The sequence below is a fragment of the Rhinatrema bivittatum genome, chromosome 1 (genome assembly GCF_901001135.1).
Source record: "Rhinatrema bivittatum chromosome 1, aRhiBiv1.1, whole genome shotgun sequence".
Classification (NCBI taxonomy): domain Eukaryota; kingdom Metazoa; phylum Chordata; class Amphibia; order Gymnophiona; family Rhinatrematidae; genus Rhinatrema; species Rhinatrema bivittatum.
Genome location: NC_042615.1, coordinates 412,495,873 through 412,508,927, shown reverse-complemented (window position 1 = coordinate 412,508,927; position 13,055 = coordinate 412,495,873). Strand labels below are relative to the sequence as shown.

Below are 13,055 nucleotides of genomic sequence, written 5' to 3'. Positions count from 1 at the left end.
TGCAGACCAAAAGTCAACTATTCCTGAAATTGCACATTCTGGATCTTGTGCCATATTTTGAAACAATTTCTGAAATTGCAGTTTTGCCAATTTTCCTTGCTCCAAAATAACACAAGTCACTGTTTGCCGTGATATAGTGTAATTATATACCTTGTTTGCAGCGTGAGTAGATCTTGCAGCAAAGTTAGCAGCATCACATATAACGTCACATCCAGCCGAAATGGATACTGTTGGATGTGATGTAATTAGTTCAACAACTGTTTTTTGCCACGCATTTGCCAATGTTGGTGGTGGTTTTGATACTTCCGGCTGCTTGGCTTCAAAAAATCTTTTGATGTTCGTAGAACTTGAACTACCAGAACCACATTTCATGCTATGCTGTATTGCAACTCCATAACCACTTTGATTAATCCATTTTCCATTAATCAACTTATACCAACTGTACAGCGTTTTGCACTTTGCACAGCAAAGAAATGGTGCTAAAATACCTTCAGATATTTTAACTGCTTTAACATCAGCTGTTGAAGACTTTACATGTTCTTTTGGAACATCAATCAAGTGGCATTCTCCATCACTCAACATCTTTGCAACCACAGTTTTAGTTAGATCCTGGAACTCATATTTTTGGTCGGCCATTTTGGGGTGCTAGGCTTACACAGCCTGTACTCAGTAACACCGTGACTTCAAGTGACTACCTTCCTGCCTTCACAAATTATTTGAAATTAGCAATTCAGAATGAAATTCAGCAACGAAACAGATTACACCAGATTAAAACTAGCTTTGTATTTACAAAACGCCAAAGACGACAATCAACAACACAGCAACAATGGCTGACTAGCCGCGCGCATGCGCAATGTGCCAGTCTGGCAGTGTTACCGCTCGTTAAATTGAGAAAACCTAGACAGAGCCTTTAAAAAATCTAGGAAAACCTGAATTATTCTTTAGACTCGAAATCCTTCTCATAGCACCATGCAGTTACATAGATGATGAATGAATTCTATTTTGTTGCACTTACACAACTGCAAATTTCAGCCTAAATTTATTTTACAATATCAAGTATCGACTACCATGGGAAATACAAATGTGTGCCGTCCCATCCCATCCCATGGGACGTGTCCCATGGGATTCCCATGGGAATAACATTCCTATGGACAACACTGGATATTGCATTACAGTGTAATCTGCCTTGAGGCTTGGATTAGTTAAAGGCAGATAATCAAGATCATATAAATAACCTGGCTCCCTCTCTGCAGAATTCAGCCTTTTCACTTAAACCTGTCCTACACCAGTTTACCAGCATCTGGCTGCCCTTTAACTTCTAACATAGATTGAGATTCTACCAGTGTATATAATCATTGGACTCCTATCCATGTTAAGGACATTCTCTTCCTGATGTTCCTAGGCACTTCTCTACTTTTTCTTTTCTGGTAGTTTAGACTTTTTCCAATCCATCTACGATTTCCTTAAGTGCCTTCAGATGGATTCTGAGCTCAGATAATCCTGGAGATTACAAATCCCAGCTAGCTCTTTCCAAGCATGACCTCACTTCCTGTCTAGCCTTCAGTAAGTCCTATAGAGCTCCACTATAAGCAAACTGCCTAAACATCAGGAAAGGCATGCTTAGTTCCCTAGAGTGGCCTTGCAGAGCATCTTGCTAGATAGTTGATTTTCTCGAAAAGCTCCATTTGAGCTTGTTCATCTTCCAGGAATTTGGATGGAGCTATAGAAATCTATTTTCCAGCTGCTGTTGGCATTCATATTCTTCTTTTCTCCAAAGGAGTACTTCCGGCTCCTCAATTAGTTTTTGGCAGTTATTTTCAAATAATTTCTTGTCCTTCTCTAGATCCTCTTTTATGTTTAGCTTGCTCCAGCTGCTCTGAAACTCTTCCCACTACCTATGAGCACATCTGCTTCATGTAAATCTGCCTTCCTATCTAGCATCATCTTCAGCCAGATTACTTCTTGCAGGATAATAATCCATATGGTGCCTTCCTACTTCATTTTCAGAGTCTTTAGTACCTCATTGCATCCTTTCTTCTATTTTTCTGCCTTGTTTTTCACAGCAAATGATGCCTTCAGGTCCTTCTTTAGGACTCTGCCATATTGTAAGCTCCATCTTCCATTTAGGCCAAGGCGCGCTGCGATTCTTCCTTCTCCTTGGTTAGTAGCCTTTTGAGGGTAATTTTCAAAGCCATTTATATGCATAAGATACAGGTTTTCATGCATACTTTTATAAGCATCTAGACTTTCCAAGGAATGGAGATGGGGTTTATGTGCATATTTTACATTTTAAAAAGTATGTGCGTAATTAACCTGTACAAGTTACACCCTGCTAAGTGCAGATGTAACTTTGTATGGGTTGGTTTGTGATATTTTGGATCATTTTCCAAACAAATTTATGCACATAAGTTTGCTTTAAAAATTGATATAACTTATAATGTTTGAAAAACATAAATTACATGGGCTGTTATAAAATTACCCTCCTAAGTTCAGCCATCTGGTCATGAAGATTTGTGATATCCTTCCAGCTCTCATGGAGTCTTTTCCATCTCTTGCTATCCCTTCTCTTCTCACTACAGCTGTTCCTCTAGGTTCATAATTATAGCATTTGGTTTATTCTTCAGTTTGGTCAACTCTTGAACTTTGCTGCCTCCTCCTCCATTTAGGCCACAGCACTCTGCAGTTTCACCATGTCTTCATATAGATCATTTCCTTTCCATGCTTTTTTTTTTTTTTTTTTTTAATGAGATGCTTCAGGCTAGTCTCATTCAGCTCAATACTTAGCCAGATGAGCTTTCCATTGGCTGTGGTATAGCTGCTATAGAAACGTGACAGCTTTTGATGTAGCTTATTCCTCTGATCCAGTTCTCCCTAATTTCTCCACGGCTTCCTCAAGCTGCCACTTCAGGCAACTTGTTTCTACCAGCTGTCCCTCCAGGACTGCAACCTCCTTTTTCCTTTTAAGTTCAGCTTGCAAGCCTTAAACCTGGTTTGTCCATAAGACTGAAACTTATCTTGTGAAATCCTGGAGCTCGAGCCTTTTACATTCCTTTAGAAGCAACATTCTTAAAGAAAGCAGTCAGAGCCAACAAAAAACTCAACTGCAAAAGCTACTGGCTAGTGGCTAGTTCAAAAGCACATGTGCAGAATTCTGGAATGAGCTGTGGTTCATGTGTCTCAGCCAGAGGGTTGTCATTGCCATGGCTGGGGTAGGAGGAATAAGACTTGAGAAACCTCAAGATAGCTACAGATTAAGGCCTGTGACATCAAAGCCTCAGCTGAGGCATGTTCCCACTGAGCTGGAAGACATTGAACATAATAAAATTACAAAGAATATCTCTTTGTAACTTTTAAGGTATGTAATAATCAAAATGTCTCCCAATATTTGTTACCTTCAGGGCATGTGGCATTTCACACAGAACATAAGTAGGTAAGATCACTGTTTACCTGAAGTCAGTTGATCTTCAGTGAAATAAGTTGGATATGGATATTTAAGACTGTTGTCAATTTTCTTCTTTATTTCTTGTAATAGAAGTGATATCGCAGTTGTGTTCTTATTTCCCTGATTCCTGTTCTTGATTATGATGTAATTGAAGAGCAATGAACATTCTTTTTACTACTGATCATGTTTGGTGCTGCTGCTGTTAGATACTAGAATAAAGGTTAGAACAGTTTTTGAAATCTACATAAATATTTGTTAATCTTAATTTATTTTGTTCTTTCCTGATCTACCTGGTTTTCTTCCATGTCTTTTTCTGATTGTGATCTTGGGCAAGCCACTTTATTCTCCATTGCCTCAAGTACAAACTCAGGATGAATTTTCAAAGTTACATGTCTATATCATAAGTTTCAAAAATCTATTTACACACATAAAACCTAGTTTTATAAACATTGATTCTTTTGAATATTACCTCCTCTGATTGTAAGCCCTCTGTGGACAGGAGATTAAACTCCTTTGAAGTGCTAAAAGGTGGAATATAAATTTAAATCAAAATAAATAAAAAATAAAATAGATTGATCTTTGCTCCTTTATTATTATTCTTTCCTGAGCCTCCATTTTTCTCCAGCTGCTAACATGTACTCCCCCCTACACTACCTAGTATTCAGTTTCACTCCTCTTTTTCTCTTAAGATACACAATGCTTGATTTTCTGTTTTCATTGCACCCCAAGTTCCTCTTTACATATCCAATCCACTAAAATTTGAAAAGATTTTTTTTCCCCATTAGGAACATTGTACCTAAACGAATCTGGTTCCTAGCTTAACACAGTCTTTAAATGATTAGCAAAAATCTGTTAATTTTAGCATAGCTTAGATAGTCCTTATACTGAAATACTGGAGCAGGCAGGAAAGAGACAGACTATATGAAGGGCAATTTTCAAAGCCATTTTTATGAGTAAAAAAGCATTTTACCTGCTTTGAAAATTGCCCAATATTGATGTAGGTCATTTTTCTACAATGCAAGTAATTTTGCCTGCATTATTTGGAGATATTCTCAAGTTGGGAGAGGATAGGTTATGTAACAAACATGCATAGCTTTATATAATGAAAACTACATATGTGAATTCTGACAGAAAAATTACCAGCTGGGAAAGCAGGTGTAAATCTCTGCAGCTAATATTTCTGGCGGTAATAATCAAAGCAAAACTCTCTGCATAGTTTAGCTTCGAAAAATGATGCAAACTGTCGGTAAAAATTACCTTCAGCATTTGCACCAAAAATGGCAGTTTGATTATTGCCCCCATGGAGCTTTCTGTCAGCATGAGGTAACAATAAAAGTGAAAACAATTGTATTTTTGAGGGGAAAAAAGAGCTACAAGTTTTAGGGTCTGATTCAGTAAGTGTTTTTGCCCATAGAAACAGAATGGAAGTAATACCATGCAGGTGAATTTTCAAGGAGTTACACATGTAAATGTAAAATACTATCAATGCAATTTTCAAGAGCAATTTACCCACGTTAAGTTCTCTTAACAGTGGTAAAACATATTGACAATTCAATGGCATATATTGTAGCAATTTTCAAAAGCCCACTTGCACAGGTAAAGTGCATTTACACATAAAACCCAGTTTTAATCATGTAAATGCTTTTGAAAATTAGGCCCATAGTTAATCAGGCAGTTATAGAAAATCATGAAGAATTGATGAGTTAAAATGGAGCACTGGTTTGGAAGGTGAGCTATGGTTAATCAGTCAAGACATCTATGAGATCATCCATAAATGTATCTTGTAGCAGTATTAGAGAGTAATGAAAAATAATGGACCTAAATCTGGTATTCAAAGTCTGAATTCTTCTGACTTAAACTTGTTTTATTTGCAGCATATTGCCTGAACGAGGAATCTTAGTAGGGTCCGAAACTGGCATTTTAAAATATTCAGCTTTATAAAGATATTGCTAGTCAACTAATTTATATACTTTAAGTACATTTTTGACTGGATATAATAAAGATGTTTTCCAGTTTTCTGTCAGTGGGAAGAAAGTTTAGCACCTTTGATCTTTTATTTGCAAGAAAAAAAATAATTCATACAGAACAAGAAAATAAAGTTACTTACTAGGGGGTATTCTTTAAGGATAGCCATTCATAAGTCACACAGATGGAGTGATGTCATCTGATGGTGCAAATATTAAATACTTTTCCAGAGTTTTACAGGAAAGCATAACAAATCACCTGGACCAGATGGGATACACCCCAGAGTTCTGAAAGAACTAAAAAATGAAACTGCATACCTATTACTAGTAATTTGTAACTGATCATTAAAATCATCTGTTGTACCTGAAGATTGGATGGTGGCCAATGTAACAGCAGTCTTTAGAAATGGCTCCAGGAGTTATCCAGGAATCTATGGACCAGTGTGCCTGATGTCAGTGCAGTTAAAAATTGGCGAAACTATTCTAGAGAACAAAATTACAGAACATAGAGATAGACATGGATTAATGAGATAGCCAACATTTATTTATTTATTAATTTTACTCAAGGGAAGTCTTGCCTCACCAATTTGAAGGGGTTAGTAAACATATGGATAATGGTGAACTGGGATCTTTGGATTTTCAGAAGGCATTTGATAAAATCCCATTCTAGTTTAAAAGCTGCTCTATCTCCTTTTTAAAAGTTAGCGCCAGCAGCCTAGTTTCACTCTAGTTAAGGTGGAGCCTGTCTTTTCGGAAAAGTCTCCCCCTTTTCCAAATGTTTGTCCAGTTCCTTACAAAACTAAATCCCTCTTCCCTGCAGCATCGTCTCATCCATGCATTTAGACTCTGGAGCTGTGCCTGCCTCTGGGGACCTGTATGTGAAACAGGGAGCATTTCAGAAAACTCCAGAGACTCCTGAGAAAATTAAAAAGTCATGGGATGGAAGGCAATGTCCTATTGTGGATTGCAAACTGGTTAAAAGACAGGAAACAGAGTAAATGGTTAGTGTTCTTAATGGAAGAAGATAAACGCAGGGTTCTGTACTGGAACTGGTGCTTTTTAATATATTTATAAATCATCTGGAAAAGGGAACAATGAATAAGATGATCAAATTTGTAGAGGACACAAAATTGTTCCAAATTGCTAAATCACAAATGAATTGCAAGAAATTACAAGACTGAGAGACTGGGAATCCACATGGCAAATGAAATTTAATATGGACAACTGCAAAGTAATTCACATGAGGAAAAGGGAGCCCCCTGTTCTATGTAAGACATTATAATCTATTCGTTATATTGTCATTGTAATTGTTGAAATGTGAACCGAAGTGATTAGTAACATTGTTACCTGAACTGTGGTCTATAAAACTGTTAAATAAATAAATAAAAGTAATCCAAACTTTAGTTGTACGATGTTAGGTTCCATTCTAGGAATCAACACCCAGGAAATGGATCTAAGCATCATCATGGATACTACATTGAAATCCTCTGCTTAATGTGTGATGGCAGTCAAAAAAGCAAACAGAACATTAGGAATTATTAGTAAAAATGTGAAGAATAAAACCGAGAATACCTCGTATCATAATACTTCTGTGTGGTAACTCGAGCGGTAGCGGCTGAGGATCAGTCAGAGGAATAAGGGAGGCATTCTTGGGCTGTTCCTTAAGTGTAATTTATTACAGTGAAAATAAACAAATGCAGTGCACAGCAAAACCAAACAACTTAAACAGTTCACCTTGGCTTCCGGTAAATCCCAAACTTAAACATAGTAGGTCTTAAAAATGTCAGTCTCAAACCTTAAATGTAGCATGTCTTCTCATATGGTGGGACACTGTCATTTCCCCGGGGCCAGTTTAACCCTTCTAGGACCTGAGGTATTATACTCTGTAAAGGCTCCTCTGTTCACCAAGATTCCCTGTGGGTCTCAATCTTAAGGAGGACGGAGCGAGATAGCTGTGCTTGATCCTTTTAAGGTAGTTTGAGGACATTTCTGTACACTCCCTCACGTATTCTTCCCCTCAGCTCAGCCTTGTCAGAATGAGCATCTGCCTTTACAAGGGACACACCTCTCGACAGGAAATCCACATTCTCCCTTCCTGCCCTATATTGGATCTCAAAAAAGGGCTGTAAGGCCAGGTACTACCTCATTAACCTCACATTAGACTCCTTGTTCCTATTCATCCATAGGAGCAGTTGGTGGTCCTTATGAAAGTGAACTGCCATCCCAACAGGTAAGCGTGAAAGGCCTCTAAGGCCCACTTGAATGCCAAGGCCTCCTTCTTGACTATTGAGTAATGCCTCTCGTGTGGCATCAGCTTCAGTCTAATGTATGCCACAGCATGTTCTTGGCCATCCTTTCTTGGATTAAGATGCTCCTAGGCTGATTTCTGAAGCCTCAATTTGCACCGTGAAGAGTTCAGTGAAGTCCGGGCTTATCAGGACCAGTTCAGCGCATAATCGCCTCTTTCAGAGCTCTGAAAGCCTTCTCTGCTTTCTCTGACCACTGGACCTTCTCTGGTGCTTTCTTTGCTAGCAGCCTTGTGAGGGGCTTTGCCTTCTCTGCGTAGTTGGGAATAATTCTTCTGTAGTATTCTGCAAGGCCTAGGAACACTCTTACTTTCGCTTTTATTTGTGGGACTGGCAACTGGGTGATCACAAAGATCTTCCTGGTCTGTGGATGGACCTTTCCCTTCCCCAGGGTGTAGACAAGATATTGGATCTCTTGTCCTGCCAGCAAGCACTTCTTAGGGTTATCTTTAGCCCTGCTATCTTCAGACTGGTTAGCAGGGCCTGAAGTTGGCAAAGATGTGCCTTCCAATCGGGGCTATAGCCCACAATGTCATCTAAGCAGACGGCTGTGTACCCTTAATGTGGGTGGAGCAGGCGGTTGACCAATCAATGAAATGTTGTGGGGGCACCATGAAAACAAAAAGGGAGTTTGGTGAACTGTAAGAGTCCATCAGGTGTTAAGAATGCAGTCTTCTCTTTTGTTGAGGGTATGAGAGGCACCTGCCACTACCCTTTTGTAAGATCGAGAGTGGAGATGAATTGGGCCTATCCCAGGTGCTCAATCAGTTCATCCACTTGTGGCATCGGATAGGCATCGCGTTTTGATATCTCATTGACGTTTTTAAAGTCGTTACAGAACCTTATGCTCCCATCTGGCTTTGGTAGCAATACTATGGGTGAGGACCAATCACTGTTTGATTCCTCTATTACCCCGAGCTGGAACATCTCTCCTTCACTTCTTTCTTGATGATGCAGTGCCTGGCCTTGGGAAACCAATAGCGACTCTGTCATACCACAACTCCAGATGTAGTAATGATGTCATGTTATACCAGGTAGGTAAAACTGGGAAGGTTCGAGAAGATTTCCTTGTTTTTCTCTAGCAGCTGCTTTAAGTCAGCTGCCTGTTTAGTGGACAGCTGCTCTCCAAAAGGAACCTGGGTTTGATCCACTTCAGGTCCGACCTCGGGACCAAATTCTTCTTCCTGTATTCCTGTGCAACCCACTTCTTCAGGAAGTTTAGATGGCAGATTTGAGGTTTTCTTTTATTTATCTGGCTGAGTGATTTTGTAATCCATGGGTCTTGCTTTCTCCAAAACTTCATAGGCTCTCTGAAGATGGGAGGAGTACAAGGATGCTGTTCCCCAGCTGGAATACTTACTGTGGGACAATTGTAAGCTCAAGCTTTGGAACTCTGAGCCTTTTCCAGACATAGGCGGACTACCTCCCCAGCCTTTTTTAGGTGATCTTGCACTCTGAGCATGTAGTCCATTTGGTTATGCCTGGGTTTTGCTTCATCTTCCCAGGTCTCACGGGATATGTCCAAGATTCCTCTCAGTCTCCTTCCATACAATAACTCAAATAGGGAAAACCCCATTGACCTCTGTAGTACTTTGCGGATTGCGAACAGCACAGGGGGTAGTAATGCGTCCCAGTTCTTACTGTCTTCATCCACAAATTTCTTCAACATTTATTTGAGCATCTGATTGAAGCATTCAACTAGGCCATCAGTCTGTGGGTAATACACTGAGATCTGCAGTTTTTATCTTGAGAAAGGTACATAGTTGTTTCATGATCTTGGAGAAGTGGCACCCTGATCAGACAGGATCTCCTTGAGCATCCCAAGTTGCTAAAAAAGCTCCATTAGGTTGGTTACCACCATCGGGGTTTTCATATTTCATAGCGGTACTACCTCTGGATATCTTGTGGCATAGTCCAGTAGGAAGAGAATGTACTTATTTCAAGTTGATCTCTCTAGTGGCCCCACAAGATCCATGCCCACTCTTTCAAAAGGGGTCTCAATTAGAGGCATTAGTATGAGAGGTGCCGACCATATTCCAGCAGCCAAGAGCGGCAATACAACTGGACCTTTTTATGAAGGCTCAGCCAATAGAATTGTGCCAGTATCTTTTCCCCTGTCTTTTCTTCCCCCAGGTGACTCCCTAGAAGGTAACTGTGTGCTAACTGCATGACCTGCTGATGATAGGGCTTGGGAGCCAGGAGTTGTTCTATCCCTTCTCCTTCTACACTTCCCTTTGTGACTCTATAAAGTAAATCCCCTTTCATCACAAAATGTGGAGAAACAGGGTCTGTTAGCTGCACTCCAGTGACTATCTTTCCATCCACCCATTGTATACACTTTTGAGCCTAAAGGACTCATCCTGCCTCTGAGCCCACCTAAAATTTCCACTTAAAGGGGCTAGATAGGAAATTCTGGGTGGGTGGTTGTTCACACTCTGAGTCCGAACTCCCCTCCCGCTTCTAGATTAGCAGCATAGGTGGATTTGTGCTGTTGGCATTGCCTCCAGAACTTAGGAGACTTACAGTCTTTATGAAAAAGATCAGGGTCATTTAATGGAAATAGTTCTGGAAAATCCAATTCTTCCTGGTCATAGCTGGATGAACCTGTTGTAAACTGGTTCCAGAGACACTTGAACTTTGGACAGTCCCGTTCAATGATCATGGAGTAGAGTAGCCAAGGGAATATTCCCACCTCAACCATATCTTGGCTGGCTGGGATCTTCAGTCGTACCCATCTTGTGGGGTATTGTCAATGGTCCCCATGAATATATGCCAGGGTTACTACCTTGTCGTAATGAATTTGGACTCACTTCACCGAGTCTCACTGAACAACCATTTTCACATTCCCAGAGACCACTAAGACTTGTGTTGGAATGCCATCTAGCATGACCTAAATCACAAAAGTAGGTCTGCAACTCTCCTTGGTATGCTCTTCCCAGGTGAAACCTGCTTAAGCATAAGTGAAAGATATAAAATTTGCTAGTCAATTAGACAGAATTTTATGAATTTTCTTAGAAATGCAATCCCAGACTTGTTGGGGCAAAAAGAAACAAAAACCTGGGTGGACATTCTAAGGGTTCACTACAGTTAGAAGGCAATGGCTCTTTTTAAAATTCAAGTTGTATAGGGCTGTTCATCCAGAGGGATGTTGGGTTGCATAGGGATTGCCAGCAGGAAAAAGGAGGTGATAATGCCTTTGTATACGTCTTTGGTGAGGTCTCACCTAGAGTACTGTGTTCAGGTATGTAAACTATCTCAAAAAGGATATAGAGAGGATGGAAATGATCCAGAAAAAGGTAACGAAAAGAGTGTGTGGTTTCTATGAAAGCTATATGAGGAGACTGAAGGACCTGAATATGTACACCTTGGAGGTCAGGAGTGACAGGGGGAATATGATACAGACTTCTAAATATGTCAAAGGAATTAATGATGCACAAGAATCAAACCTTTTCCAATGGAAAGAAAACTGTATGACTAGGACTCATAATACTAAGCTCTAAGAGGATAGAGTCAGAAACAGAAGCGATAGTGAAGACAAGAACACTAATGGAATTCAAAAGGATGTGGGATAAACACAGATAGGCAGATGCAATGCCATGTGCTGGCCTCAATGTATGGCTCAACACGCGATTGGACATGAGTTTTGGACACTGGTCCATAACCCCTGATTCAAAACAGGGGTTAGCCTGTCCAAACTGCGCATCCAACTGAGTGCATAGCTAATAGCAGTCATCACATATAAATTCATGATGATGAGGCTATTAGCTATTTCCCCTGCTGCAAAAAAAAAAAAAAGTGCACCCAATGCACACATTTTTACCCTCAAAAAGTTTACAGAAAAGTAGAAAACACTGCTTTTCTGTAATTCTTCTGCCTTAATAGCGTGGTGATATTAAGTTGGAGGAACCAAAATAGGAGAAACACCCCCCCCCCCCCCCCCACACACACACACACACACACACACAAAAAGTGTGCTGGCAGTCAGGTTAGGAAAAGGGACAATCTGAGGTTCAAGGAGAAGGAGAGCTGGGAGCGGACCCAGCAGCCTTACATGTGGTGCGGTGGACTTTCCAGCCCCAATGGGGTTACAGCCGGGCACCCTTTACGTCTGACATCATTGGAGAGGGACGCTCAAGGGACCTTGAAAACCAGCCCTTTTGCAGTGAGCAGCCACTGCCGGCGCATTGCCAAAGGGGTGCGCGACTTTGTTTCAATTTAGAACTGTACCTTCATTTCTTTTTTTTTTCTTTACCCATTACACAATTTAAAATTTGATTGCCTCTCCTAATCCTTTGAAGCCTCCAAGTTCTGGATCCAAGATGGTGCCGGTGAGTAACTAGTGGGCACCACGGCGTTTTTCTTTTTCTGATCTGGATTTATTTGAATTTTACCTAATGTTGCACACGGCCCGAAAGCGACAGGCAAAGGAGAGGACTGACCCTGTAGACACTCCGGAAACCCCCTTTCAGGGCCTATGGATGCCCACGTACAGAGGGTTTGATCGGAGGTGATGTTGATGGAGGGGGAGGCAGGAGGGGAAATTCCCTGCTCCCCCCAGGACTTCTCAACATCATTATCCCTGATAATAAGGGCTCCACCAGCAAATCCGGCGGCCACCAGAGACTGGGGAGATCCGACGGAAGCCATAGCTGCAGGCATCTTTGAACACCGTATGGGAACGGATTCCACTGCAGAAGCTGTAGGAAACTCCGGTAAAGGCCCCATTGTGGCTGTGGCTGGCTCACCGACTGTAGGAGGGCTACAGGAACGAGTGCAAAAATTATTGATATCGAGCCCATTATTAAAAATTCAAGCCCTGATTCTGGTAAGACCTGCTTTAATCACATTAGATTCGATTTGGAATGCAATAGCTAGCCTGGGGAATGCGATGTCAATGCATTTAAATCCCATAGTGGAAAAGATTAATAACATGGAAGAGAGAATGCTTAAGATAGAGATGCTACAAGATGAAAGTGTGGAAATGAACAAGGAGGCAATTATAAAAGAAAACCATCAGTTGCAAATTAAAGTTGAGAATCTCGAGAATGTAATTAGAAGTAGAAATTTATGTCTTATAAATTTCCCCAGGCTACCTCTTATATTGCCTAGGGATATGTTCAAAAGATATTTAATTAAGATCCTTAAAATACCAGAGGAGGCTATACCACCTCTGGCTAAAGCATTTATTTGCCTAAATTTAAGAAACAAGAAAAACAGCCTTTGCAGATGGGAGGGCAAGAAATGGATCAACTTATACCAACTTTGGACATATCCCAATTACTACAACATTCAGATAGTAAAATAGCACAAGCCGCCACTTTGTTGGTGTCTTTTACATTTGAA

The 13,055-nt window shown here is 40.5% G+C and overlaps 1 protein-coding gene across 1 annotated transcript in view; it reads right to left on the bottom strand.

Moving 5' to 3' along the window:
* Positions 1–13,055, bottom strand: part of CCIN (calicin) — a 96,305-nt gene that overhangs the window by 77,954 nt on the left and 5,296 nt on the right. Inside the window, exon 2 of the mRNA XM_029611888.1 lies at positions 3,448–3,651. The gene's annotated coding sequence lies outside the window, so the exon portion shown is untranslated. The remainder of the gene's footprint in view (positions 1–3,447; positions 3,652–13,055) is intronic.